The sequence below is a fragment of the Lepidochelys kempii genome, chromosome 1, assembly GCF_965140265.1.
Source record: "Lepidochelys kempii isolate rLepKem1 chromosome 1, rLepKem1.hap2, whole genome shotgun sequence".
Taxonomy (NCBI): Eukaryota; Metazoa; Chordata; order Testudines; family Cheloniidae; genus Lepidochelys; species Lepidochelys kempii.
In genome coordinates this window covers 23,363,290-23,387,131 of record NC_133256.1, presented here as the reverse complement: position 1 = coordinate 23,387,131, position 23,842 = coordinate 23,363,290, and the positions used below count along the sequence as shown (strand labels likewise).

Sequence of the window (23,842 nt, the reverse complement as noted above, 5' to 3'; positions counted from 1 at the left end):
ATTATCTCCAGCTGGGGTTCAGGCAACAGCTTGTTTGTTTACATGGGAACTTCCAGTTGTTCTATTATTATGTAAAGTTCTTGCTTACACCCCTCTTCCTGGCTTAATGGCCATTTAACTAGGTGATAGTCTACATGACTTTGTTGACATATGGTCAAGGTGTTGGTTTGTCTTTTGTTTTTGAGGAACTGGTTTGCACCTGTTTTTCTAAACTTGGAGCATGTTACAGCAATATTATGCTGTAGAATCTCATAACTTTACATGCAATGTTGCTATACATATCTGGCCAATAATGTTCAGCAGATTATGAGTTTTTAAATGATACCTCACGAGGCATACTTTGTACAAAATGAAAAGGAGTACTTGTGGCACCTTAGAGACTAACCAATTTATTTCAGCATGAGCTTTCGTGAGCTACAGCTCACTTCATCGGATGCATACCGTGGTATGCATCCGATGAAGTGAGCTGTAGCTCACGAAAGCTCATGCTCAAATAAATTGGTTAGTCTCTAAGGTGCCACAAGTACTCCTTTTCTTTTTGTGAATACAGACTAACACGGCTGTTACTCTGAAACCTGTCTTTGTACAAAATGTATCCTGGTCCTGTAAAAAGATGAATATAGGGGTACAGTCTGTCATACCCAAATACACAGAATGATGCTGGTCCAGAGATCAAAGACAAAGGGGGTGCCTATGTTGCTTTTTACCTTTTGCTGTCCCACAATAAAAAAGTTATATATGACTCTTCCAAATAGTGGAGGTAAAAGAAGAGAGAAAGACAATGAGTACAGTTCCTTGGTGATGCTTTGTTGTTTAGAAAAGCTGCACAATATTTCATGATCAAGATTTTTCCAGATATGTTACAGTAACATCACTGGCTGTTGGTATGGAAAACATGGTTGGAAACATGATGGGAAGCTGAAATTTCACAAATTTAGACTAGATATAAGGAGCAAATTTTTAACAGTGAAGGTAATTCACCATTGGAATGACTTACCCAGGGATGTGGTGCATCACTTGAAGGCTTTCAAATAAGACTAGATGCCTTTCTGAAAGATATGCTATAACTCAACAAAAAGTTATAGGCTTGATGCAGAAAGTACTGGGTGAGTTTCTTTGGTCTGTGTTATTATGGAGGTCAGACGAGATGAGTTTAATGGCTCCTTCTGGCCTTAAAATCTACGAAGCAACCTGCAGTTGCTGTGATACAGAAGCAACTTTATATCAAGATTTGAAAGCACTCAAACAGATTTCACTGAAACAACTACATTGTTTCACTAAAATCCATTGAGTGCTTCCAAATCTTGATGTGAGTTGCTTCTGGGTGGTCACGGATTTTATTAATATTCACAGACTTTAAGGCCAGAAGGGACTATTATGATCATCTAGTCTGACCTCCTGCATTCCACAGACCATAGCACAGTGTTCTGTAGAATTTGTGCAGCGAGGAACCTTGTCATAATGGCTGGTGTTTGTGGTTGGCTCTCTATTTGCCACAAGGTTGTGCTTCCCAGTGGCTGTGCTCATTACTCTTGTTGGATCAGAACTGGTTTCTGTACTGGGGGTGGGGGGGGGGCTTATTTCAGATCTTTCATACACCTACAGTTTTATGCCAAAAATAAGATGCAATCACTTGTTTCCTAGGTAACAAAAGCAACAGGCACTTGTAGTACTAACCATATAGGCATTGTCTCTAAATGGTAAAGACTGTTATCTGCCTTTCTTGTAATTTGTTAGTGCTGACATATTGAATCTCCGATACTTTAGACTAAACAGCTTGTTATTTGTGTAGTTACAGAAAATGTTCTTGTACTGATGTTTACATGTCAGAATCCATTCTGGGCAAGTGATTTTTGTAGGGGGAGGTTGATGCTCAAGTATATGGGCAGTTGATTTCCCTTGTAAAGTTGGGGCTTTGGAATATTCAAAAGATCTTTTTGGGTGCTATTTTTGAACAGCACAACTGATGCTGGAACTCTGTTCAGCAACGAGTTTCAAGTCCCTTTCTTATTGCAAATATTGACAATTTCACAATTCTGCAAATTACAATCAAATGGGCAAAGCATGCAGTCTGGATCTCTACCTAGGTGCCTATGTCTTCCATCTCTGCAGTATTTTTCTTCTTCTTTAAAATCATAATGTAGTAAAATCTGCTAAATTAAGCTTGGTGGGTAGTTTTTCATCTCAGTCGAGCAGAACTCCTGATTACAAAGTGTCATTATTTTGTTATTTGAAAGTCTTCTTGCAAGGTCTCAAACAGCTTTACTTCATTTGCATTGCATTGTTCTCACTCACTGAAGACTCAGCCATGGACAAGACTTACAGTGGCCTCTTCCCAAGTTAAGTCAAAATGATAAAGAAGGTGCCACCCACATTCTGAGTAGCCCTCTGCCAACCTCATGGGATTTCATCTCACAGACTTACCTATTCAGTCTTTCTTGGTGCAAAAGTGTTGTTTTGCCTCCCCAACCCAGAAAAAATCTGTTAGGTTCCTGAAACCATGGATTTCCCAATATCAATCCATGGGCTCTCAAGCATCCTGTTCTTCCAGGGTCTCCACCTATCACAGCTAAATTGGAGGGAGACAAAAATCAGCACAAATTAATATTACCTGGGATTATGACTTAAAGGTTGTCCAGATTCCCTGTATGGGTTTGAAGGGTGGAGAGAATGAAGAGGAAGAGTCCAGTGGGCTACCCTGCTCCATCCGGTTCTCACCTACCCACCAGCTAACTGCCTTCCTGACATCTCCAGCTCTCTAAGTGGGCTTGTGAAGAGAAAGTGGGGGGCAGTGACACAGAAGCAGAATGCCTCACTGCGGAGGAGTCACTCTCCTCTAAGCATAGATATATGGGTATGGGGATGAGGTCCGTTATTACTGTTGTGATTGTTATTCCAATTCAATTGACTGTTCTAATTGAACAGTGGCCATTGGCTTCAAGTACCACATTTTCAAAAGCTGAGGCTATTGCCAATTCTTATACTTTGTCTTTCTTTAAAATAACCAAACAAGAAAATCCCAGTTAAGGTTTATATAGAACACTTGTGAGAAGAATGTGACACTCCTCTTGATCGGTCACTTTTGGTGAGTTGATGCTTCATACAGTTCCTGTCATAGACATAAATTCTACCCTCATCTGTCTAACCCACTGGTCATTATATGTTATGCCCTCTCCTCTATGCCCAATCTACAGGGGATTTGGGTCTGTCCACAGCACTCAGCTTGAAAACCTGGTGTTTTAGCTCAAGATGTACAGACTCATGCTTTTCTCTCTGGAAATCCCTAGTTTCATTCCAGGGGTTTCATTTCAGAAAAAATCGGGGGGCGGGGAGGCAAAGTTGTGTCAGCATCCCCACTTCTGCCTCCCACTAAGGCTGCAGGTGCTTGTGGGGGGCTAACAGTGGAATGCAGGGGGTGGCGGGCTGGGGAGGGGCATGTCTCACTAATGGCAGCATGGGCAGGGTTTGGAGCCCGAATTGCCCCACATTTATATCTGGCCCAGGTCTCCACTGCTGCTTCCTATTCAGCTGGTGAAGAGAGGGGGCAGCACCAGAGGCTACTCGAGACATCTGCAGCCCCCTTGCTCATAGCTCTAGGGCAACAGATTTGGCTTTGCTGTCCTCCTCTCTTGATGGGAGGTGGCGGGGCAAGATTTGAGTAAGTGGCATTGTGACCTGGTGCCCAGGGTAGAAACACCATTCAATTTTGGCCCAGCCACTCTTTCATCATGATGAGGGGTGGCTGCACCAAATCTGCCATCATAGGCAACTACCCAGACATCATCTGTGCTAGGTAGCTGCCTAAAAGTCCATGAGGGACAAACCAAGGTCGGGGTGGGCAACTGCCACCTGCTCCATAGAAAATGGGTCCCCATAGCAATTCCCAGTGTGTCACCCAAGAGGGGGCAGTCAGTGTGCTATTGTAATGATGTGTAACTGAGCCAGAGTTTCATCCAAGGAGCCTAATCCTGGTTCCATAATTTGCCATTAGGTGAAAATTTACAAATATTCCCTCCTCTTCAACAAACATGGAGATTGTCGTTGTCCATATGATTCCAGCTCATGTATCGAATTCACCATTCTGCCCAGTTCAGTTGTTGTGTCTGACGTAGGAGAGAACTCTACTGAATAAGCTCCATGAGAATTTAGTCAACTAGGGATTTTACTATTGCTGTTGGTTTATGTGGTAGATGCTCAGATACTATGGTCATGGGCGGAAGTAAAAAACCCTAAGATAGAGAGAGGTTTTCAACATGTGCCTTATTTAAGCACGTGATTTCAATGGGAATATGCCAGTGCTTAAAGTTGGGCCTATGGTCACTGTGAGTGCTGTGGAGTGTCATTGCTGCTGCAGCGGTGGTAAGGGCTTGTCTGCATTAGCCGCTGGATTGACGGGCAGCGATTGATCCAGCGAGGGTCGATTTATCGTGTCTAGTCTAGACGCGATAAATCGACTGCCGAGCACTCTCCCATCAACTCCAGTACTCCACCAGGGTGAGAGGCGCAGGCGGAGTCAACGGGAGAGCGTCAGCCATCGATGTCATAGAATCATAGAATATCAGGGTTGGAAGGGACCTCAGGAGGTCATCTAGTCCAACCCCCTGCTCAAAGCAGGACCAATCCCCAACTAAATCATCCCAGCCAGGGCTTTGTCAAGTCTGACCTTAAAAACTTCTAAGGAAGGAGATTCCACCACCTCCCTAGGTAACCCATTCCAGTGCTTCACCACCCTCCTAGTGAAAAAGTTTTTCCTAATATCCAACCTAAACCTCCCCCACTGCAACTTGAGACCATTACTCCTTGTTCTGTCATCTGCTACCACTGAGAACAGTCTCAATCCATCCTCTTTGGAACCCCCTTTCAGGTAGTTGAAAGCAGCTATCAAATCCCCCCTCATTCTTCTCTTCTGTAGACCTCAACAAGCCCAGTTCCCTCAGCCTCTCCTCATAAGTCGTGTGTTTCAGCCCCCTAATCATTTTTGTTGCACTCTGCTGGACTCTTTCCAATTTTTCCACATCCTTCTTGTAGTGTGGGGACCAAAACTGGACACAGTACTCCAGATGAGGCCTCATCTGTTGTCGAATAGAGGACATGATGGTAAGTAGATCTAAGTACGTTGACTTCAGCTATGTTACTCACGTAGCCGAAGTTGCGTAACTTAGATCAATCCCCCCGCAGTGTAGACCAAGCCTAAGGCTGCTAAGTGCTACTGTTTCTAGAGCTCCGATCCCAGCTGCACTAGCAGAGAATGCAGTGTATCAATTCAGCAGACCTCAATGTTGTTCATGAAGACAGACTGCAGGCTCAGTTCAGTGGCAAAGGTGCTCGGCCAGGTTTATGGTTGACAAAGTGTAACCCAGACACCTCCTGGGTGTGGTGCTCTGTCCCATCTAGTGGCACCGAGACCACTTAGAGAGAGAGTGAGTGATTGAGTCTGCTCTACAACCATAGCTAAGGGCCATATGGCTTATGCAGGAGAGGCTCATGCACTAAGCTCCAGAGGCCCCAGGTTCAATGCCACCCAGGGTCTGTTGGCATTACAAAAGCACTGTACTACCACCCCAGAAGAGTTACAGGTACGCTAACACATGCATGCCTGCGACAATGGTACCAGCTCAATCAGGACCCCAGGATCCTGCCCCTCCTATGACTTCTCCTTTTATACACTGATACAAACAAGTTCTGTATTACACTCCCGATATTGTTAGTTATCACCCTTATTTTTGTACCTGTTAGTTCAAACAAAACATCCTCATCCATTATCCTGCCATCCCATCCTTATCTTACGAGGGGTCGTCTGTTCTTGTACCATCTCGTAGGAATGCATTTACAGAGTTACTTGAGAGATCTGTGTGGTTTTGTACCATCCTCTCTGGTCAGGAATGTGCTTACTTGGTGTTAGCTAATACCGAGTGTGTTGCTATTTTGCCAAGACCTGGCCTACTCTGGTTCACAGCCTCTGATTAACAATGTTAGTTATTCCTAGGGCTCCAGCAAGGCCTATAGTGCGTGCTTACATACTGTGCTGAACTGTGACCATTGCACTGGATCAAGGCCTGTGTGTCTTGAAAGCTCAGGTGACATTTTTCACATTGTTTTTAGGCCTTTCTCATTTATTACAGAAACAATATTATAATAATTTGCTTCTAGCTGGAATGATTTGCTTATGATCTACACTGTGGCAGGTTTATCTGCTGTGAAAGACTTTTTGAATGTGATGACATGGAAGATGTGTCACTATACATTCTCTGGAGCATTTCTCACTAAACAAATCATTGCCAAAGTGATCCTGCTAAACTTCATTGCTTCGCTCTGTATGTGTGTGTGTGTATATATATGAAAGCTATATGAAACTTTATATAAAAAGTTTCATATAAAACTTTAGCTTTAGCCCTTTAGTTCATTTTTACAGTACAATTTTTAACAGGTATTACTGACTGACAGGTAATTCAGAAGACTCCTCTTGCTCTTGGCGGTGTCAATCTCAAAGGCAGCCTGCAAATATATTTTTATATCCAAAGACGAAGAAATTCTGGATTGATGTTTCCAAAAGTCTTTCTGTATCTCTTGAAATCTCTTCCCTTATCCCACCAGCAAAGCTTTTATACCTTCATCTCAAGGATCCTAACCTCCCTCTGCTTCTAAGTGGGTCTCTTCTGCTTTATTTGTAACCAAAAAGAGTTGTGTCAGGAAAGTGGAAAAGTACAGCTAGTCCTAAATACACAGAATAGCTACAGCTTCCTTATTGGGAAGGTCTTGGTCCCTAGAAGTAACACAAGAGAAATATGTGCTTAAGCCTGGTCCTGACAAGCTAATTATAGGTATTTTGTGAGTGCACCCCTTGTGATTAATTGACTATTGGTGTTTAATAAGAGGTTGTTGTCTTTCTGGTAACTTTTTATACATAGATTCATTTATACATAGTAACATGGTGAGTATAAACTCTGTTTTGGGTTGCTGCTATTTTCTGTCTGTTTTGTCTGTCTTTAAAATAATAATAATTTGTCTTTGTTTTAAAAAAAACACAATGTATTGGGCTTACTTGTGACCCAGACTATATGTGTAACCTATTGGTCAGTGTGTTTTACGTGTCCCCCGTCTACAGAGTATGTGACTCTGTTATAGCCATACAAACTCATCTCTTTAGTGCTGAGGTTTCCTGGTTCAATCTTCAGTGTCAGCCAAGGTGCTGGTCATCACATGTACATGTGTAAAAGAGAAAGAGGGAGTATGAATCCTTCCCTCCACCCCCTGCTTATATCCCTGCAGGCCACCCAGACCTTGGGTATGCAGGACTATGCGCTTGCAGAACAGGTGAGTGGGGATAGGCAGAGCTTTGGCTCCTTCATTCCTATTCATGGCACAGATGGCATAGGCCAGTGATAAATTACTACCCTTGAGAGCAAAGGGGTGAGAAGCAGGGAGTCTCAGTTTCCTCATCAGGAATGACCCCTTCTGTGGGCTGCATCCCTGTGGCAAAGCCTACCCCGTTTACTGCAACAGGCTGGCATGAATGTTCCAAAGAAAACTGATGTTGCAAAGCACAGATGCTCTTGATTTTTTTAATAAAAGTGAGATCACATCTGAAATTTGTGTTTACATTGGTACACCTCCTGGAAGTGGGTGGCCATATCCGTGGGTCTGCCATGTCTACTGTTTTTCTTTTTTGCCTTTTCACAGTATAACTAGTGTTTGGCCTCCTCCACAAACCAGCTGGAAAACTTAAGCAAGCTATTATGTTGCAACGAACAGCTAGCAGCTAACAATGGAGTTTCTGGGGGAGTTTGGCCTGAGAGGAGAGTGGTGATTTTGTGTTCTGAAGGTACGGTGATTTGTTCCAGGTGTGTGGTTTGATTCAGTGCATGCTGATATCCTTTAATGAGGGTCCCAAGCTAACCAAATTTGGCTAGGTTTAAAGCCAGTCACTAGAGAACATTGGAACAGAAAACAGCTAGAAGGAAAGATTCTGTGGGAGTTTGTAAGTGGGAGTTTGGTGGGGGGAGGGATTTTATTCCCTTTCCCTGTCTTTTTTTTCTAGAAATAGGGTCTAGGAAGAGAAGACAATGGTGTCTACTGAGGCAGCACTAGAATTGACCTCAGGATGAGAGGAGACAAAGAAGATGGTTGGATGCAGAAGATGTGGGAGGTACATCATCTGGAATGGGTATCTGATGGAAGCTCCTTATGCATTAAATGTCACCCGATAGAGCTCATGGCAGAGAATATCCAAGGATTAGTGATGCAGCTGGGGAGGAAGAAATTCAGATGGGAATTTGAAGGAATAATTCAGGAGAGGAGGTTGTGCAGATAACTCAAGATTTGCAGACACATGTTGAATAAAAGGACGGGGAGGGCAGACTGTTAGAAGAGGAGGGTGATCCAGGGAAGAAGGACATAGCAGAAAATGAGAACAGCTAGTGGTGGTGAAATCAAATTGAGTAACAGGTTGCTTGTGCTGGGGCATGAGGAGGAGAGACAGGCAGACTATGGGGTGGTGAGGAAGAAAAGAAGGGAAGCTAATCCCTGCAGAAGAAAGAGGAAGAGATGTTGGAGCTAGTGAGGGACTGTACCCTAAGGAAAAATGAGGATGATGTACAAGGGACTATGAGAGAACATATAAGATAGATTCAGACCAACATCAAGAAGGAATAGGTCTAGGTGACCAGAGACTCCATACTCAGAAGAATTGACAGGCCTGTCACCAGACTGTAACCAGAGAAGAGAAAAGTGTACTATCTGCCAGAAAAAAGGAGATGAGATATAGCTGTGAGGCTGAAAAGGATCCTGATGGGAGCAGGGAAAAATCCAATGATTGTGCCACATGTTGGGATGAATGACACTACCAGATTCCCACTGGAATGGATCAAGGAAGACCACACTTGGCTGGGTAAGACACTTAAAGAAGTGTAAACTCAGGTGATACTCAGAAAAATATTTCCAGTCCTTAGAGAAAGAGGGTGAAGGCATGACAAGATAATAAAGATCAACTGATGACTCAAGGATTAGAGCTATGAGGAATATTTTGGGATTATCGACCATTTGGAAGCATTCACAGAAAGACAATTCTTCTTGACTGATGGACTCCACTTGAGTATGTGGGGCATTAACCTTCTGGGATCAAGCCTGGCATGATTGATAAAAAGGGCTTTAAACAAGGAGATGAGGGAGAAGGTTGGGAGAGAGACTCATGTAATCTCCATGCCTGGCTTCAATACACAGGAGGAGGAAAATCAATGAAATGAAGATATAGTGAGGAATAATGGCATCCTGAAAAGTAAGACTATGGAGAGCCAGGAGAAAGAAAGTAAAATATTGATTGGAATAGTGGTCAGGTACGTATTACAGTTAGTAAAAGGACTATATCTAATCCAGCTAGAAAACTGGGTGAGATCGAAGGGAAACAAATGAAATTCTTGTGTATGAATGCAAGTGGTCTGGGCAATAAAACGGAGGAACTGAAACTACTGGTGGAGGAGGCCAAACTACATTGTACAGGGATTAAAGAAACATGGTAGAATAACTGTCATGATTAGAATACTGACATGGAAGGGTATGTGCCATTTACGAGAGATAAGAATAAAGGTAAAGGGAGTGGGGTAGCATTATACATCAACAACATAGTAAACTGTAAAGAAATAAGAAGTGATAGTATGAAGAAAACAAGATCTGTCTGGGTCAAAATCGCTGCGGGGGAAGGCTTGTAAAAGAGGTTCTATAAGGATAAAGGTGGATCTGCTTTAGGTGTCAGACTCAGATACGGATAGAAATCTCATTAATATTATTAGAAAGATAAATACTGTTAGGAATTGTGTGATAATATGAGACTTTAACTTCCTGGATATAAATTGGAGAATAAATGCTGCTAATACTGGCATGGCCCAGTTATTCCTGAAAGTGATGGATGATCGTTTTCTTCATCAAATTGTCACCGAACCAACAGGCGATGCAATTTTAGACTTGGTTTCGGTGAGTAGTGAGTGCATCATAGAAGTGCTGGTCTTAGGAAATAATCTTGGACTGAGTGATCACAAATTGATTCAATTTAAATAAAATGGACAGATAATCAAAACAAGGTCATCAACTGGGTTTTTTTTTAATTTCAAAAGGGCAGATTTTGGGAAATTAAGGGAATTAGTTAAATAATTCAACTGGACTGAAGAGCTCAAGGATTTAAATGTGGAGGCAGCTTGGAATTTCTCCAAATGAATTATACAAAAACTATCTGAAATTTGCATCCCAAGCAAGGGGAAACAACTTGTAGGGAAAAGCTCCAGACCCATCTGGGTGAATAGCCACTTCAAAAAGGTTATTAGGAATAAGTAGAGAGCTTATAAGGAATGGGAAAGGGGGTTTATCAGCAAAGAAAGCTACATCATAGAGGTTAAAATATAGGAATAAAATGAGAATTGCTATAAGTAAAGCTGAATTAGTTCTTGCCAAGGAAATTAATATAAATAATTGTTGTTTAGCTATATACAAAAAAAGAGAATAAGGATGAGGTTGGGCCACTATGCAGCGTGGATGGGAAGGAAATTAAAGATAATCTAAGTATGGCCCAAAAACTAAATGAATACTTTGCCTTGGTTTTAATAAGGATGATAATATAGAACACGTGCATGAAGGCTGATGAAAATGAGTGCATAGAAATTGAAATTACCACATCTGAGGTGGAAGAAAAACTTAAAGAGCTTAATGCATTCAAATCAGGGGGTGGGGAACTGGTTAATTTTCATCCCAGAATACTGAAAGAAATGGCACATGAGATTGCTAGTTCGGTAGCCAGAATTTTTAATAAATCTATCTATTCAGGAAATGTACTTTATGACTGGAGAATACCTAATGTTGTAACTATATTTAAGAAAGAGAAAAAATGATCCAGACAATTACAGATCTGTTAGTCTGACCACAGTAGTATGCAAGGCTTTAGAAGAAAGAATAATTAAATGAATAAAGGAGATGTAATGGAGCATAGCTTTACCAAAGGTAGATCATGCCAGACTAACCTGATTTCCTGCTTTGAGAAAATAATTTTTTTAGATAAATGAAATGCAGTATATCTAATATACTTGGACTTCAGGAAAGCATTTGACCTATCACCTCACAGGAAATTATTAGTTAAATTAGGGAAGATAAGAATCAGTACAAGAATAGTAAAGTGAATACGGAACTGACTAAGGGGGAGAAGGTAACAGTTTGTGCTGAAGGGTGAATTATTGCAATGGAAGGAGGTTTCTAGTGAAGTTCCTCAAAGATCGGTCTTGGGACCATTCTTATTCTATATTTTTAATTAATGACCTTGGCACAAAAAGTTGGAGTGTGCTAATTAAATTTGCTGCAAAGTTGAGAGGCATCATCAAGACAGAGGAGGATCGGAATACTATACGAGAAGATCTGGATGGCCCCATCTGGAGTGACATAAATAGAGTGAAACTCAATAGTACAAAATACAACATTGTGCACTTAGGGTCTAATAATGAGAATTTTTGCTGCAAGCTGGGAGCTTATTAGTTGGAAGCCACCGAGGAGGAGAGAGACCTGGGTGTGTGGGTCGATGACAGCATGACTGTGAGTCACCAATGTGATGTGGCGGTGAAAAAGGAAAATGTGATCCTTAGATGTATCAGGCAAAGCATTTACAATTGATAGAAAAGTACTAATGCCATTATACAAAGCCCTGGTAAGACCTCAGCTGGAATACTCTGTACAATTCTGGTCACACGTGTTCAAGAAAAATGAAGTTGCACTGGAACAGGTGCAGAAAAGAGCTACTAGGATGATCAGTGGACTGACGGGTATATCTTCTGAGTGGAGACTGAAAGAGCTTGGCTTACTTAGCTTAGTGAAAAGAAAGCCCAGAGGAGATATGATTGCTCTGTATAAATACCTCAAGGGGTAAATACCAGGGAAGATGATGAGCTATTTAAGCTAAAGGACATTGTTGTCACAAGAGCAAATGGATATAAACTGGTCATGAAAAATTTGAGGCTGGCACTCAGAAGAAGATTTTGAACCTTGAGGGCTGTGAGGTTTTGGAACAGCCTCCCAATAGGAGTGGGGCGGGGGGAAGGGGACCAAAAACTTACGCGGTTTTCAGAGAGAGCTGGGCAACTTAGGAGTGTGATTGTATGATGGGGTTGCTTGGTGATGGTATGGGGCAGGACATCTAGTTTGTCTTATGTTCATAAACACTCATGTGTCAGGGTTTCAGTTGGCCACCTGCAGGGGTCAGGATGGGATTTCCTCCCCCCCCCACCATGTATCTCGGGAGCTTTTTAAAAAAATCTCCTTCCTCTGAACCTCTGAAGCATCAGAGATGGCCATGGCTGGAGACTGGACATTGGACAGTGTGGCCCAGAGGTCTGAGGTGGCACTGAGCATTCTCTCAGGTGCATGGCTGGCTGGTTCTTGCTCAAAGCTCAGGGTCAAACTGATCACCACATTGGGGTTGGAATTTTCCCCCAGGTCATATTGGCAGTGACCTTGGGTTTTTTTTCACTTTCTTCTGCAGGGTGCGAAAGTGGGTCAGTTGCCAGGATTATCTGGATGTATCTCACTTAAACAATTCCCTACCATTATGTGCGTCTCAGTCACGGGTGCACCTCAGTCCCTCCTATTCTTTGTGTGTGGCACATAATAGTTCATTCTCCTGTGACCTGTAAGACTTTGGTCTAATTAGGGTTAGTTTGTGGGTGCTGGGTGGTGTTTGTGGCCTGTGGTATACAGGGCATGAGACTATATGATCGGGTGATCCCTTCTGGCCTTAAACTCTATGACTTTGTTTTTCTGACACCAAGATGAAAGCTCAATACAGGGACAATTCATATGAAATCAGAGAGTGGTTTATGTACCCCGCCCCAAAAAAAACACCCCACCTCAGCTCTGGTATTAAAATATTTCAAAGTTACCTTCTGTTTCCCTGGTTTTACTTAAATTATTTTATTCAAATGTGGGTTCATCAAACTCTCTTCTAAACCAGCATTCTATGGAATATTTCTCTCTCTAGGTTCCTCATTTCATCCTAATCAAATATGCTACTAGCTGTGAGAACTTCTTGGAGTTAACTGGGATTTTTTAGATCCTTTCTGAAGGTCAGAAAGCATACGGCAAACCTTGGTGCACACAGACAGAGGTTGCATCCGATGAAGTGAGCTGTAGCTCACGAAAGCTTATGCTCAAATAAATTGGTTAGTCTCTAAGGTGCCACAAGTCCTCCTTTTCTTTTTGCGAATACAGACTAACACGGCTGCTACTCTGAAACCAGACAGAGGTAAGTATTTCTGTCAACCAGACAGGTGGTAGGTACGTGAGAAATCCCTGCACTAGCTTAGGTTAGATAAACAAATAGCTCAGAGTGTTCCCATAGCACATTAGCTGTCTCGGAGCCACTTAAAGCTGAGCCTGACAGTTAACTTGACACACGGGGAGAAGCAAGAATTTACATTTCTTCTGATCAGTGCTAGTGACTTTTGCTGAAAAACAGGTTACTTCAGATGGCTGTTAATTGACATACCATTCTTTTGAAAGACACAGACGCTTTTTCATGTCCAGGGTGCCATCATCCCACTGAGTGCCCCCTTTCTATTAATTTATAGTTTTCTACTCTCACAATGGTATCTGAGTAGCAAAGCATTTTAGCAGCAGATAGTTTCAGTCCATCAACCTCTGGGCTCACTGCCTAGTACAGCCATGGCCTTAGATGAGGAAACCGGGAGAGAGACTGGGGAGACATTGAATATAAGTGAGGTGTGATTGTTTAAGTGACATCCCTTCTGTATTACTCTCAAGTCTAAGGTTGCTATGTTATCACCCAGCCTCCTAAGGGAAGCAACCCAGTTGTAAAATTCCTCAGTGGACATGGGCAATCATAGGGACAAATGGAACCAATGAGTACCTAGTTGATTTGAGATTAGCTACTCTGAGAAGATACCTGGGATTGGCAGACTAAGTTTTGTGATCTAAGGGAAGGCAAAGTTTACCCTGAAAACAACACAAAGCTTGTCCTGAATACATCTGTGCTGCAACTGTATAAGCAAATAGGCTGCTAATTCCTCTTTCTATTCAATTATATATTGATGGGAACTGTGCAGTTATATGTAACTTTATATTCATTTATTAATCCTGTTTTTGTGTCATTCCTCTCTTGAATGAAATAACTCATTTCACAAATCTAGGAGCCAGCTGACTGTTAAGAAGTCATCCCACTAGAAATTACAGATAGAAAACCCCATTAGGGCATTTGGTTTAGGGGTCCTCAGACTTTTTCACAGAGTGGAACCCATCTGAACAGACATAGTATCTAGTGAATAATCTCCACTTTCATTTTCAGTCCATTTGATATTTCTGTGGCAGCTACCACAATTGCTACATGGGAAAGAAATGTCAGGAAAACATAGTACCTTCTTCAGGATAGGAACTGTGCCTTCCTTTATACATGTACAATAGCACAATGAAGACGTTACTAGAAACAAATAACTGAAATATTTAACAATTCTCCTGTATTTTAACTAGTCTACTAGTGGCTTTGGCTTCTTGAGAGTGAATGCTGTTTTCTCTCCTCCTCCTCTGATATACAAGCAGCTACTGGCAGAGACAGCTAAACTGACTCTTCCTGTTTGTTCCCTGCCACTTTTACAAATATCCAAGCTCCTCTTTGCCAGGAGGAGCCTGTACAACTACAGAAAGAGCTGGAAGCAAACAAGTGGATCCAGAACCTTCTGAACACCAGTCAGCTGCCAGATTAAGAACTGATCTAGTCTGTGTCCTTGCTAACACAGGATTGTTTCCTACCACAAACTGGTCCTTTGTCTAGTTGAATTTAAATATCTTGGGAGTGGAGGGGAAAAGATCAGACCACCGTGTCTGAGGGAGAGGTTCTCTGGCAAAAGGGGATAGAAACATCAGTGTTGCAACTGAGATTCTGCAAATGGAATGACCTGTGTTTGGCTTTGCTGTGATGCTTTGCCATCTTCATTCATGGAGAAAAGGTTTGAGATATATTTAGGATGATGTTCACTCCCATGTCCCACTTACACCCTATTCTGATGGTTTAAGTGGAGCAGAGTCCTGAAGCTGCCTCTCCATGAACAGGTGAATGTAATCTGTTTTCTCTCCTCCTACTCCTCTGGTGTGCCAACTACTACTGGTGGACGCAGCTCAACTGACTCCTCCTGTTTGTTTCCTTCCACTTTTACAAATAAAATATACTCAGCATCCTGAATCTCTGCCATTAATCTCTCTTCCCAGTGCAAACTCAGTGGTCCTTGACTGAGCAAAACTCCCACTGAAGACAATGGTCCCCAGAGAAGAACAAACCTACTCTCAAGACCTAGGGCTAGATTCTCCTCTGCCCTGCACCATAGTTTCATTGACACCAGTGCAAAGGGAGTGTAAAACAGAACTGAATCAGAATGGTAACGAGTTGTTTTCACTTTGCATTGGTGTAAATCTCTTCACACGGTTCAGGGCAATGGAGAAATTGGGCCCCCAACTCTCCTCCCCAACAGTTCAGCGGAAGGGGCAATGCTGGAAGCCAGTTAGGAGCACATGTAGCAGTCAAAAACAAACAAACAAAAAACAGAATGGGACTTAGCATTAGTGTTTCATCCACAATGCTTGGACTTTATACTAGTCCCTCATCCTTAAGTGACGGTAGCTTCGAGTATGTGAATTTGTTAACAGCTGCACAGCTGGGAGCTTCAGAACATTTCATCCTTCACTGTGACTGTTAAGAGCTCCCTACTCGGATCTGAAACCTTTCAGCAGAAACTGGAATTTTATAATTTTAATTGGTATCATAGCTCCAAGTTACATACTTCTGGGTCAGAGAGAACAGTGTTAGCAATCTAAGCACAAAGCTTGAACCTTCCTGGAAACACAGAAGCTTAGCCCTTCTTCCTTCTGAGATCCACAAGTGAAGTTCATGCATTTTACCTTGTGTGATACCTTTAAACGGAGGTCCTGTCTACTCTAGGCAAATTCCTAAATGTAGAGATTTGCTGTGGTGCCTATAACCAAAAATTTCCATTCCCACTGTGGCTAATCCTCATTCTGAGTTGTATTTAATTGGGGAAGTGATCCTTGTATGTAAATTGTAAACAGTGCTTTCGGCTTCTTTGGATGAATGGTGGTTGAAAATAAACATAAATGTGGATGGGTAAATGCATGTGAATAATAGTAATATTTAGAGCTAGTGGAAAAACAAGAAAAATCATGAACATATCACAAATTTTCATCCAATTTTGTCAACATCTGAAAAATTTGAAAAATTTAAATGAAAAAATAGTTTGACTTAACCTCTGATGATGTAGAACCTGGGAGAATGCTACAGAGTTTCTGCTCACTCTGTGGCAGGTGCAGCTCATTAACACCATTCTGGAAGTGACAGTGGCTCTCTAGGAAGAGAAAAGTTGGAATCAGGGTAGAGGAGGGCACCTGGAAAAAGCACACCCTACAATGAGCTTGATCCTTCTTCTTTCATTAGATTTCCTGCAAACTGGTTTCTGCACCATTCACTTTCCTAAAATGACTCTTCATAAGTTCACCTGTGGCCATATCCAAGGGCATCTTCTCTGTACTCTCCCTCCAAAAAACTTCTTCTCTAGTGCAGGGGGGATACCTAAAAGTTATCTTGCAATGCTCCAAAGTGCCTATTTAACTTTGAATGTCTCTAGTTGGCTGTCCAGAAACTGAGGGACCAAAAGTGAGAGGCCACTTCTAAAATTTTGGCCCTAGAAATGTTGGCCTTAGAGGGTTTGTCTACCTGCAGCTGGGGGCATGCCTACCGGCCCAGTAGACAGACATGCTCTAGCTCTGCTCCAGCTAGAACACTAGAAATAGCAGTGTGGATGTTGCAGCACGGTCTAGCTACCCAAATACAAATGCTGAAGGTCAGGCAAGCTTTTATTTGGGCAGCTAGTACCACCACCCCTGCCACAACCTCCACACTGCTACGTGTAGGGTACTAGCTAGTGAGTCTGTCTGCCTGGGCTGGAAGATTCACTCCCAGCTCCAGTGTAGCTGTATCCAGAGAGTTTGGGGTCCAGGAGACAGGACACTGGCCTGCAACTTGAAAGCCCTGGGTTGTGTTACTGGCTCTGCCTGTGTAACCTGCTGCAATGCAGCGCCTCCGTTTCCTATCCCACCCTTTGTCTATTTAAATGGTGAGCTCTTCAGAACAGAGGCTCCCTCTTACTCTGTGTTTGTACAGTGCCTAGCAAAATGGGGCCTTGATCTTGCTTGGTGCTATGAGAATATTATTAATTGTCCTATCTCTCTCTCTCTATACATACATTATGTATGTGTTTAAATTTTCATTCATTCACTATCACTTTATAGACAGTATTACTACGTGCTTGCAGGGAGATTACTTCCACTGTATATTGTTAAAACATATACAGAATCTGGAACATAGACAAGACAATTCTGTATAAGAAGATGTGCCACCAGAGAAATGAATAGCCCACTTGTAAAATACAGAAGGTGCAGCAAATTTAAATACACCATATTTTGTTTTTGTTTGCAAAACCAACAAGCCTGTTTTACTGGGAGCTTGATTAGAAGGTTAATAGCCTGCATAACTAATGCAAGTGTCAAGGCTGCCCTCATCCATTTTATTCAGCTAGGTTTTAATCTTTGATCCAGCTGCTACAAGCATCTGGCATGCTGAACTCAGACAAGGGAATCTGACATGGAATGACACACCCATGTGATGATAATAGTAATAAGAATATAGTACTATAGATGAGTGTTTACTTGGCACAGATTAAGCATATGTGTTTATGTGAATACAATATATGTATGTTATATATAATATACTGGATATCCTACATTATCATCTAGATCAATAGAATGAAATCCAGATGCCTAGGTATCACTTAGTGGTAGGATGCATTCTGTTCTTGCTTGTTTATATTTATACTGTATAAATGGAGTGTAGGAACAGTATTTGGGAAGTGGGTAGGGGGAGAAAGGTAGTCAGTGATTGCTCAGTGGAACCAGGAAAATCCCCCCATGAAGTCCCCCCCTCCCCCAAATCCCTGTTGGAGGGCAGTCAGGCACCAGATAACTTCCCAGTTCCAGACAGGACATTCATTTCCCCCCACCATGATCCCTATCTGTCTTTTCTCCCCCCCACCCCATCGCCTCTCTCTCTCCATCTGTGATTTTGCTAAATATATTAGCCACCCTATTCATCGGTGGCTGCAGCTTCCAGCCCTTCTAGGAATTTCACAGATCAATCGCGCCGGATGGTGTCAAAGACAAGGGGGGAGGGGAGAACAGCACGATGTCCCTCCCTCCTGCCCCCACGCGAGTAGGGAGGGCAGGAGCAAAAGCTGGGAGGCCCGTGCCCCGCGAGGGGGCGCTGCTGGGCCAGCACTGTGGGCCCGGCTCGCCCTGACACCTCCAGCGCAGGTGTGAACTGTGTGGCAGGCAGCCGCCTTCCTTCCAGTTGCGCTCCGGAGCCGGCTGGAGGAAACACGTGCTAGACACACACACACAGGCGGGCGCGCGGTGTCTTCTGCATTAGGGAACTGGCTGCTGCCGCCGCCGCCGCGGCCGGGGCGTTCGCTGCCGCAAGGAGCCGGCGAGAGCTTCGGAAGAGTGTGAAGCCGGCGCCGTCTCCCAGGGGCAGCCAGCGGGCTGGGACTAAGTGGAGGAGTCCTGGTAAGCACTCCCCTCCCCGAGCCATCTCCTGGGCTCGGTGTCCTGAAGGCTGGATCGCCGGGCCGGTGAAGGGGCTATGGGGTGTGTTTGGGGGGGAGGGCTGGGCTCCAGCAGCTGTTCTTTCCCCCCGTGCCCTCCTCTTCCCCCTAGAGCAAGTTTGAGAAAGTAGCCCCTGGCCGGACAGGTGTTTGGGGTTCGGGCGCTGATCAGAGGTGGTGTCCGTGCGATAGACCAGCCCGCTTGGCTGGTGCAGATCAGTTGGTTGGGATCTGGGTCACCTCGTGTTCGCAGAGAATAATGTTTGAACTAAAAAAAACAACAACAACAAATCCAACGAGAGGAAAGAGCCGGGCATGGCCGAAACCCAGGCTGTGGAGCAGCGGGAACGGCAGCAAAAGTATGTTAATGCTCTAAAATGGATGCACGAACTAATCCTCCTCTGCAACGACGTCCTGGTAAACAGTCAGCCCCAGCAGCAGCCTGTAAAGTCCAGATCAGCTATTACTTACATGACATTTTTACATAATAGCCGGGAATAGAGAGGAGATTCCCTCCCCCTGTTGTTGTTGCTGCGGCTCGTGCCGCAGCGCTCTGGGAGGTGTTGAGTTTGTAGAGACTCAGGGGTGGCTACTGAGCCAGGCCCCCTCTCCCTTCCCCAGAACCACGCACCCGCGGTCGTGTTCCCAGGCGAACTGTTGCACAAAGGTGCAGCTGGATGTGCGAGGAGGGGAATTTGCTGGGTGTGTGTGAGGGGGGCGGAGGGTTGGACTGCAGGGAAGCCAGGCACGTTTGGGGGGACGGAAAAGGATAGAGGGGTACAGCAGAATTGGAAAGAGATAGGGGGGTGGGTGTGTGGGTGGGTGTGTGGCGCAGGGGGTATGCGGAGGTGCAGAAGACACTAGCCGAGCCAAGGAGAGGGAGCAGAAGACGCTGGTGAGAGGCGCGGAGTGAAGGAGGGGACCCAGGTAATGTGGCTGCGGGGCGTGCGGGATGAGTAAAGGGAGGCATGGGACGGAGGGCACTGAACTAGCAGGGCGGCGAAGGGCAGAGGGGAGCGGGACCAGGGCACACATCGGGAGATGAAAGGCTGTAGGTCTCCAGCGCCGCTAGGGAGTGGGGCAGTTTTCAGGGGTCATGCGGGGAAGGGGTGGGGGGGCTGATAGTGAAGGCAGCAGGAGGGGGACGGGGATACCTGTTCTCGGGAAAGGCGAGGGTGGGATAAAGGAGGGGGAAGAGAGGAACTAAGGAGACTGCAGCTGGCACGGATCCTGGCATCCGAGTTGGCAGCTCTGAATTCGCCCTTGGCCGGTGCATTGCTTCTCGCCTGGCTGTCCCTGGCTTTGTCACACTGGGCTGCTCTCGACGCGGTGTTGCGCCCATTTCACCTGGGAGGCTTCGTATAACCCAGCGGCGTACAATCGTGGGGTACAACCCCAGGGGGAAATCTGGATGTAAAAAATATTTTCTTCTCCCCTCAAATAAGCATCAGGCTGAGCCCAGGGCGGTCTCGCTGCTTGAGCTCCTAGAGGGATCTGTGCCACTTGGTGGCACTAAAAAGTTGCGATGAAGACCATGCTAATCTCTCTGCATGTAAATTTCAACCCCCACTCGCACCCCGGGCCTCGTCCGCACACGCGGTGGGGTCTCCGGTGTGGGCTCCTCCGTGTGATTAAACCAGAAAGAAATTGACCAGAAACCAGTCTCCACTCTACAGCGGTCTTTGTAGGGGGATGTAAAACTTTGTGGAGAAATAAGCTGGCCGAAACAATAGGGGCAAGCTCGTCTCTGGAGCTATTTCTTCAGAGAAAACACTGTGTGTATAGTGTGTGTGTGTGGGGGGGGGGTTACATCTATAACTAAAGCTTGAGGTGCTACTTGCTGTCCAGAAGCAGGTTCTCGAGACACATTCATGGCTTTAGGTCATCCCCGGTATCATGTATGGCATCGAATTAGCCCTGTTGCCGGACCAGTTGGGAAGCGGGAGGGGGGAGATGGAATAAATTTAGTGGGGAGCCTTTGAAACCTTCATTCACCTGAAGCAACTTCCCTGCAGTGCGAAATTCAAAAGGACTCAGAGCAGAGGGAAGGATTCAAAAGCCAATCGGCTATAAAACTTGTGGTGCTGGGGAGGGAAGGGGCCAGGAGGCTCTGTCCTGCTAGGTCTGGGCAGCGAGAGGTTCTGGAGAGCAGAGAGCAAAGATCCAGCTGTTTTTTTTATCCAGACGCCTCTTGCAAATGAGGCAGTGGCAAGGCTGGGGGAGCAGCGTGTTGAGTGGCACGAGGGGGAGGAAGTGCCCGGTCCTCAGAGTCTGGCTGGGATCGGAAGACGACAGGACGTGCTGGTAGCTGGAGGAGTGACAGTGCTGGCCAATGGGGCCAAAGGCGCTGCTGCCGGGTGGTGACCTCTCCAAAGAGACCTGAGGATTATTCAGCCCCCCCCTCCCCCCGCAGAGGTCTGCGATAGGATTTGCTATCAATGGCAGCGTTAAACATTGCAGGAGGCACCTTGCCTGCGCGTCTTGGCTATTGACACCCCATCGCAAGTGGCGAATGCAGCCATCCGCAAGGTAATTCGGCTGGGGAGGGGTTGGCGGGTATCGGTCCCCGTTGCAGCTAAAGGAATTCCGGATCCAGCAGGAGCTCTCCCTCCCTTTCCCCCTATTGTTCCGTGCCCTGATCGCATGGCTTCCAAGCAAGCCAAGGCTGCAGGTGACTGGGGTAGGAAGGGGCGCAGCGCCATGCAGCGTGCTTCTCCTGCACATGGCTGCCCTGTGGGTATGTCTGCCTGGGAAGCCTGCCTAGTGACCTGGGCCTGGGGCCAGCCCCGGCTGCGGTGTTCTGCGCGCTGCGTGGGGAATGGGCGGTGGGACCCGCCAGTTAGTTCGTTACCTTGCGGCTTTGCAGGCGAGACCTTCCTCCACGATTAGGCAGACAAGGAACCTCTCAATACCAGGCGTTCCCGAGTTTTACAGGACCTGTGTGACCCGCTCAGCGGGGCAGGAGGGGCGGTGTAGTGGAAAAGGCAATGGACTTGCTCTCCAGAGAGAGCTGAGCCCCAGCCTTCCCGTATGACCTTGGGACAAGTCACACAACCTACTCTCAATTCCCCAGCGAATACTTGGGGATAATACCTCCGGGGGTACCAACATCCACTGCCGATTGCCCGCTGCTCAGATACTACCGTGAGGAGGCCAGATATTTAGACAGATCTAGCTAGCTAGGTCTAAGAACCAATTCATAAATGCGTGTGTATAGACATATATTCTAGCCGGCTACACCTGTAGGTAAGATTGCACTATACTTTATAAACCCTTGTTTAGTGTGTGTGTATAATTCAAAACCTGTAGCCCAATTTGGCAGAGTTATTACAATACAGCTTCATGCCCCCCCCACCCCCCCGCCCATTTTTCCAGTCCTTAACTTGTCTCTTGAAATCCCTAGCTTGGTGCCTGGCAGCTGAGTGTCTGTCTCCGGAGGTGTCCAACTGCTAGTGGCCTGTTAAGTACCATAGACAGCTCCTTCTAATGCTTGAGGAGAATTAACTGGATTGAGGATACAGTTTAGCAGCTGCTCCATGTAAAAGGGAAGGAAAATTTAGTTTGACTACCAGGTGAAACTCCCCATTGGTGAGATCTATTACACCACTGTATCACTTCTCCAAAAGGAAGTGGTGGAAACCCCATCCCTTGAGATATTGAGGCTAGAAAAAGCACTTGAAACTGCCCATCAGGGAACAATCCTGAAAAGAGAGTGGGGATGCACTAGGAAACCTAACAGGTCTCTTTCATCTTTGATTTTATTATTATATTGCAAAACATTCCATTGTAGTTTACTATAGCACCTAACAGAGGAGAAACACATTCAGATAGTAATGTTTGTGCTATGTGGGTGGGGTATTGTTATAGTTTTGTTTGGCTTTTATATTTTAAATGCTAAGCAATTACCCTTTGGATCCTAAATATGTGCTTTAGCCTCTTATTTACTTATATATTTTGATGTATATCTGCTTCTTTAGTAAAGTGGCAATATGGAAATGCTCTCCATGCCCCCCCTGTATAGTGATTTGCTGTGATACTTTCTGCAGTTGTCACTTTCCCTTGCTTTCTGTTTATCACTTCTTCTGGATCTGACGGTATTGTTAATAATAAAATGATTAAGCATAGTTGAAAGCACACTGGAAATATTAGTTTCTGTGTCATTCAACATAATATTAGTTTCTGTGTCATTCAACAGTAATACCTTGTATATGTACTGTGGGGCCTTCTAAAGATCATTGGCTGTTTTACTGGAATATTAGTTGCATATTAAAAACTTTATCAAAGCATTAAAGGAATGCAGAATAGATAAAGGAGCTTGTGGGACTGTTTTAGAGCAAAGAATACTAGAGAAGTCAATATAACCCTTTATGATGGTACAATGTGTATTTAGAAGTTTACTACATTGGTCCATTTTATGATTTTATGGTCTTTCTCTATATTTTCAATATTTGTAAATGGAACTACATAGTGGTTTTTATTTCCTGTCCCTTGGTGTTCAGCAGTTTAATCTATTCTTAAAGGGCATGATCCAAAGCCCATTGGAATTCACAGTGCAATGGCTTGCAACTCTGATTTTTGGTCTTTTTTATTTATTTATTTTAAATTAAAGCTCAATGGCTTTTGAAATCTAAACACAAAATAACCTTGTTAATATAGGTCAAGGTTTCAAAAGCAACTAGTGATTTTGGGTGCTTCCATTTTTGGATGCCCAACCTGAGACATCTTAAAAGAACCTGATTTCCTAGCGTGGGTGCTCAGCACTTTCTGCAAATCCAGCTCCGTTAACATTTCTCCAGTTCAGCACCCAAAATCACTTGGTCTCAGTGTGCAGGGACAGTCTTCGGCCAACAAAAACCAGGTGATCAGAGTTAAGTCTTATCATCCTTAAGTTGCACTCCTTACCCAAGTTTAAATGCTCTGCCTATAGAGTGAAGAGCATAGACATCTTTATTCTGTATCCCTTATGCACCCTAAACTTCCTGATTTCTGTGGGAGATTTGCCTGCATAAGAATTGCACAATTGGGCTTGTGGGCCAATACATCAGTGACTGTTTTCAGACACTTTCAGTTCCCATGTAGTGAAAATCCTGAACGTAGAGTTCCCCAGAATTTGTTGGCTTAAATCGGATAGGCTTTACATT

At 44.5% G+C, this 23,842-nt stretch overlaps 1 protein-coding gene across 4 annotated transcripts in view; it reads left to right on the top strand.

Annotated features, from left to right (window-relative positions):
• Positions 1–18,373: 18,373 nt before the first annotated feature.
• The window catches only part of GRM5 (glutamate metabotropic receptor 5), a 322,075-nt gene continuing 316,606 nt past the window's right edge, over positions 18,374–23,842 (top strand). For all 4 annotated transcript variants that reach the window (XM_073336744.1, XM_073336740.1, XM_073336753.1 and 1 more), the window contains exon 1: positions 18,374–18,663. The gene's annotated coding sequence lies outside the window, so the exon portion shown is untranslated. The remainder of the gene's footprint in view (positions 18,664–23,842) is intronic.